This window comes from Parasteatoda tepidariorum, chromosome 6 (genome assembly GCF_982258835.1).
Source record: "Parasteatoda tepidariorum strain Cologne lab strain chromosome 6, Ptep-v5.0, whole genome shotgun sequence".
NCBI lineage: Eukaryota > Metazoa > Arthropoda > Arachnida > Araneae > Theridiidae > Parasteatoda > Parasteatoda tepidariorum.
The window spans coordinates 33,119,489-33,125,488 of NC_141760.1; the positions used below are offsets into that span (position 1 = coordinate 33,119,489).

At 30.3% G+C, this 6,000-nt stretch overlaps 1 protein-coding gene across 1 annotated transcript in view; it reads right to left on the reverse strand.

The window, feature by feature from the left end:
* The window catches only part of LOC107445927 (rab GTPase-binding effector protein 1), a 48,717-nt gene extending 43,537 nt beyond the window's left edge, over positions 1–5,180 (reverse strand). Inside the window, exon 1 of the mRNA XM_043042067.3 lies at positions 4,999–5,180. The gene's annotated coding sequence lies outside the window, so the exon portion shown is untranslated. The remainder of the gene's footprint in view (positions 1–4,998) is intronic.
* Between the last annotated feature and the right edge of the window lie 820 nt (positions 5,181–6,000).

Below are 6,000 nucleotides of genomic sequence, written 5' to 3' on the forward strand. Positions count from 1 at the left end.
TGCTGGCGTGAAATATCCTCAATGGTAGAAGGATCATGGGTTAGAGTCCCCTTGCCATCAGGCTAACGTGGGAGGTTCTAGTGGCTTCCTCTCCATGTAACGCAAATGCGGGTTAGTTCCATCAAAAAGTCCTCCACGAAGGCAAATTTCTCCCAATACTTGATCCAGGAGTTCCCTTGTCTTCTGGATTGGGTTCAAAATTAGAAGGCTACGGAGTTGAACATTAGTAGTCGTAAACCCAAAAAATTGGGTCGGCAGTTCAACGACGGTTATAAAATAAAAAATTAAGAAGTTAAAGAAATATACTGGAGTACAGCGCAATATTTAGGGAGACCACAGAAAGACTTACGACAAAAAATTCATATTTTTCAATGATATTATTTCGCAATTTGAGGTGCAAATATCCCTAATATCCACCTCTCTAGTCCTCCAAAAGAAATTCATCGGTTAAAATAATAATTTTCCTACTAATTTTCCTACTGAGCTCTAGTATGAAAAACTAACTGTTCATAAAGTATGAGCAGCTGTTCCTGCTTCAGAATTTTTCATTTTCTAGTCCCCCATTAAAAGCTTAACGGTAAAAATAATTCTTCTTTCTTCCATCAAATCGAATAATCAATCATTTCCTTCAATCGAAAAGTCGTAAATATAAGGGGATTCCCAGCAAATCCTGGTGTTGAAAGCAAATGGCAGTCATAATCGGTTAGGAGGTCCTTTTAGATCAGAGGTCGCTAAAGTGGGTCAAAGTATAGTATAATTAGGGCCATATCCAATCGATACGGGATCGATAAATGAATAACAATGCTACTAAATCGCAAATTTATTGGTCGCTAAGCAGTAAATAAAATTTTCATTTGGAATGCCATTTTGATTACAATATAGCAAGTTAATTTTTTTGTAACAGATTTTACCTTATTTAATTTTTAACTTCAGCGTTTTTTTTTTTTTTAATTATTTATCTTTTTTTAGCCTTTAAAGATGCGAGTTTTGCGATGTGTTATTCATTTTAAGACTTGTGAGAAATGATTCTGGCTCTGTTTTCCGAATTCGAAGATATTAAAAGTATGAATATTCCAGGGGAATGGATTATCGCCAAACTTTCTTCTCATGTTGATTGGGATCATGATCATTTGCGAGTTTAAATCATTGAATTATTAATTGACCTTAAAGCAAAGAGGCTTTTTAATACTTTAATTTTGAGAAAATTTTGGACAAATATAAATGTATCTTAAAAATATCCAAAACTTTGCAATGCGATATTTCCCCTTTCAATTACATAATCATTAGCTCATATATGGTTGAATCTCGCTTCAGCCATGTTAATTCTACTTGGGGAAAGGGGAAAAAAAAGCAGAGAAAAAATAGAATGGGGAGCTCCTAGCGATCTAAGACTTAAACTAACTGGTGTCATGGCGTAATTTCATGCAGCGCAGTGTTATTCAATCGCATTACAGGTTCAATTAAGAAAATGATTTCGCTTTGATTTTTACATTTTAATTCTTCGCAAAACGTATTTAAAAAAAAGGATGTGAACAAAAAATTTCATAACAGTTAGCAGTTATTCAATAGTTGTACATAGATTTCGTGTGCAAAAAATGCGGGTGACGAGGCGCATTAAGAGATAAAGAAAATACCTTTGTGAAAAAAAACAAATTGATGAGGTTGTAAAGCTTTAAGGAACAGAAATTTCGTTAGCATAGCCACCATTTCATTCCAATTTCGAATTTCACTTTCCTTGGCTTAATAATGAATAATGGTAATAATATTCCGGAAGGAAGATACAAAAAGAAAAGAAAAAGAATTATGTTATGTTGATTCAACTCCTTATTAAAGAAAATAATATAACTTTTATAAAACAGTTATAAGGTCTATAGTAACTTATGGTAGTGAAACCGCAAATTAAGTTGAAGGAGTTGACGAATAAAGACGAAAATAACTTATTAATATTTGGAAGAAAAACTTTAAGCAAGAATTTTGAACTGATACAAATAAACAATTCACAGTGGAGAATTGGAAACAATAATAATGAACTTGAATATCTAATCAAACAAAAATTCATTATTCAATTCATAAAATCTAGATGTTTGACATATGGCTGACATATGGTTTGACAGAATGAATGGAAATATGAAACTGAAAAAAAACTTAAATTGGAAACCAATGAAATGAAAACCTAAAAAGAGATGCTTAGATGATGAAATAAAATGTCCATCCTTAATGAAAATTGCCGATTGGAAATTCATGTGTAAGAACAGTAAAGTTTAAAACAACTTCGTTCAGTAAGACAATGCCCACAAAGAGCTGTAGCGCTATAAAAGAAGGAGAAGCTACCATTTTAGTCGTCAAAAATCGCTCGATTTCGAACGAAATGCTATAATATATTAAAGAGAGTATGAAAAAAACAATTCACACAATATTTTAAAACCGAGCGTGGTGGCTCAGAGTACAGAGCACTCGCCTCCCAATGAGGGGAACCGGGTTCGAATCCCAGCTATGGCTCGTCGATACGAGTTCCACTCCCAGCTCACACCAACCACAGTGCTGACGTAAAATATCCTCAGTAGTTGACGGATCATTGGTTTGAGTCCCCTCAAGCTTGCGGTCAAGCTAACCGAAAGAGGGAAGTTTTCATGGTTTTCCTCTTCATGTAACGCAACTGCGGGTTAGTTCCATCGAAAAGTCCTCCACTAAGGGAAATTTTTCCTAAAATCTTGATCCAGGAAGTTCTCGTTTTCTGAATTCGGTTCAAAATTACAAGGCTACGGAGAACATTGGTAGTCATAAAATCAAAATTGGGTTCAACGATGGTTTTAAATATTTAAAAATCAGACGTGATCTATAAAATTATAATTCGAAATGAACAGAATTCCTCCCAAGACCCAATATAGACTTGATGTGCATGCATTTTTAAAATGTAGAACATTGTCTAAAGTAAGTGTTTAAAACTAAAGATATTTTTCAGTGTCAGAAAGAGTTATTCGTTAGCACAGCGATTCTCAACTTTTTTTTTTTTTTTTTTGTAGCGGCACACTTTTAACGATTTCGAAATTTGACGGCACACAATGAAAAAAATTAGATTAGAAGTTGTTTACTTACCTATTATACCACTGCGTCAAATAGTTTGTGATAATAATTTTGAATGTGAAATAAAATAATATGTACTACAAAAGCACGTTTATTAAGGGATTAATTATTTCTATCGACTAATTTTTGATTAGTTAGTAACAGTTATTTTTTTTGGTAGTTATTAATTGTTAGCTTGTTTTCTATAGTTATTAACTGTTGTTTTTTTTACATTAACTTTTATTTTTTTGTGATTTCTTGTTAAATAGTTTTTTTGCTAATTATTAATTATTAGCTTATTTTATCATTGTTAATTTGTTTTTTATATATTTGTTTTTTTAGTTATCCTTTGTTAAGTTGTTTATTAATTTCATAGCTTACTTTAATGATGAGCTTTTACTTCCGTTTGAAAGTATATACTATATATAAGTATCAGTATAGATATATACACTTTTCTTTATTTAAACTTTACTTATAATAAAAAAAAGCATCATAATTTTTATTGTATCATTTCTAATATTTGACGGCACATTTTAAGAATTTGGCGGCACACAAAAGTGCCGCGGCACAGTGGTTGAGAATCACTATGTTAGCATTTAAAGAGCTAAGTGGGCTGAGGAGGAAGTGACATTTTTATGGGTATTAATTAATCAAGGTAAGTAACATCAATATAAGCACGTTTAATATTATACACTTCCAGTACTTTTGCCCAAAAAAAATCAAACTTAATCAGTTTTACTTTTTAACTATTCATTATACTGATAGACTATTAATTGAAACATGCTTATTTTTAGATACTTCCTTTTACTTCTGACAAACTAACTAACGGAACTTTTAGGATATATTCATAAATCTACATCAAAATATAAAAAAGGAATAAAAATTATCATCGGCAATCTTTAAAAATAGTAAAATATTACGATAACATCTCGAATTCCCAAAATCCGTAAATATCGGTAGATTATTAGACGAATGACTAGTTATCTTGGGTTAATATGCTGTTTAAACTAAGGTAAGCATTAAATCATTTAAACTAAATAGTACAATAAATTTTATATAATTTTTAAAACTCATTGAATAATGTGGTTTCTGATTAATACGAAATAAAATTTTTAAATTTTAGAGAGGTGACTTTGATTTCCTCGTATAGGTGTCAGTGAATTGAAAAAGGTTAATGTATCATAATTGTTTTTTCCTTTACTTTAATTTTAGCACTACAAATTCAGATTAGTTTTCATGACGAATTTTTATTTTAAACTAAGTAAAGGTAAATAAAATAAAGGTAAGAATTATTAAACCCGCCTTAATAAATCAAAAACAAAATAGTTTGGATGCCAATTTTTTTAAACTTCGTACCCAGATTTCATTGTTTCATTTAAAATGCTTTTAACTATCTTTCCATAGAGCTACAAATGGTATAAATTAATCTTGATAATTATTCAGAAATTTGGAACTACCCTGGCCGAGCGGCTTATCCGTTCTCTCTGTAGCGAGTTGGATGTCAACAGTTGTAAACAAACTAAAAGTTACACCACGAAATAACTAGAACAAAGTGGTGGTTTTTTTGTCCTCGGAATTATTTATAAATCGTGATAGGCAAATTCAAAATAGCCAATTCAATAACCATGCATTATAACAAAAATTTTATTACTACTAATGAAAATTTGCCCACAAAGTGATACAAATTGTCATCTCTAACAGACACGATTTTAACTTTTAGCAAAATTAAAATAATTTCTACTTAGTTAATCAATTTAATTAACATTTTCCTATTTTCAACATTGGAAAGTATACAAATGGAAGCTTTAATATTCCATTAAAAAAAAGCTTTAATGTGTCTGTAATTATTCAGTTATATTACAATTGTCATGACTATTGATGGTACATTTAAAGCATTATATTAAAAAGGGAAAAAAATATAAATAAAATACTTACCCTACAGGTAATTCATTTTAAAAATAAGCAAAGAAAACTTTATTTATTGTTGTGGTGAAATATTTATTGCAATTATTAAGAAGTAAGTCTTTTGAATGGTTTTGTTTAATTACTACAGTGAATGATATTTGAAGAATTGTTTATAGAATACATCTATAAAGAGTGAGAGAAAAACTTGATCTGATTCATAGGGGACTGGTGGAAATTCACCTGTGACGTCAGCGTCCAATGACCGAACAGACCTGTAATTTCATCACGCATGGTGAATTTTTACAACTCCACTTGTTCCTGATGTTCTGTCTTCTCACAAAAAGACACACAGAAAAAAAAATCTATCTCTTTTAACAAAAAAAGAAGAAAAATCTTGTGTTTGAGTCACTTTTGTTAATAACATTTTTTATAAAGCATTTTAGAGTGCAAATATCATTTATCAGATGTCATCTAGTAAATTGTTTCTACCGAGAAAAACGATAAATTTTGTAGTCTACCAAAAGTTATAAAACTTTCTGTTCCTTTAAATTAAAACTTATTTCCGTCTCGGTAAATTCAGATCTATTTTTATAAATATTTAAATTCATAATGTGTTATGGTAGCAAAAACCGTTATAATTCGAAATTAAAAAGTTAAAGAAATATATTGGAATGCAGCACAATATTTAGAGAGACCACCTTGAGACTTAAGATTGATGTATCAATAATCTTGTAATCGCACAGAATATATCGTTTACTTTGTTTTAATATGACTACTGCTGACTTCTGGAATAAAATTTTGTTCTTCATAAGAAATGTTCTGAAATTTTTTATTCTTTTCGAACCTTCTTCAAAGCTATGCCTCTCTTATCTCAAAAACCGAACCTTCCATTGACTTACAGCTCCTCGACCCTGTAGATTAATTTCTAATCGGTAATTTAAAACAAAAATTCACTGATCAGGCATTTAATTCAAAATAAGCGCGAAGTAAATTTAATTTTAAAAAATTTTTTAAAAGAAAGCTTGAAAGAAA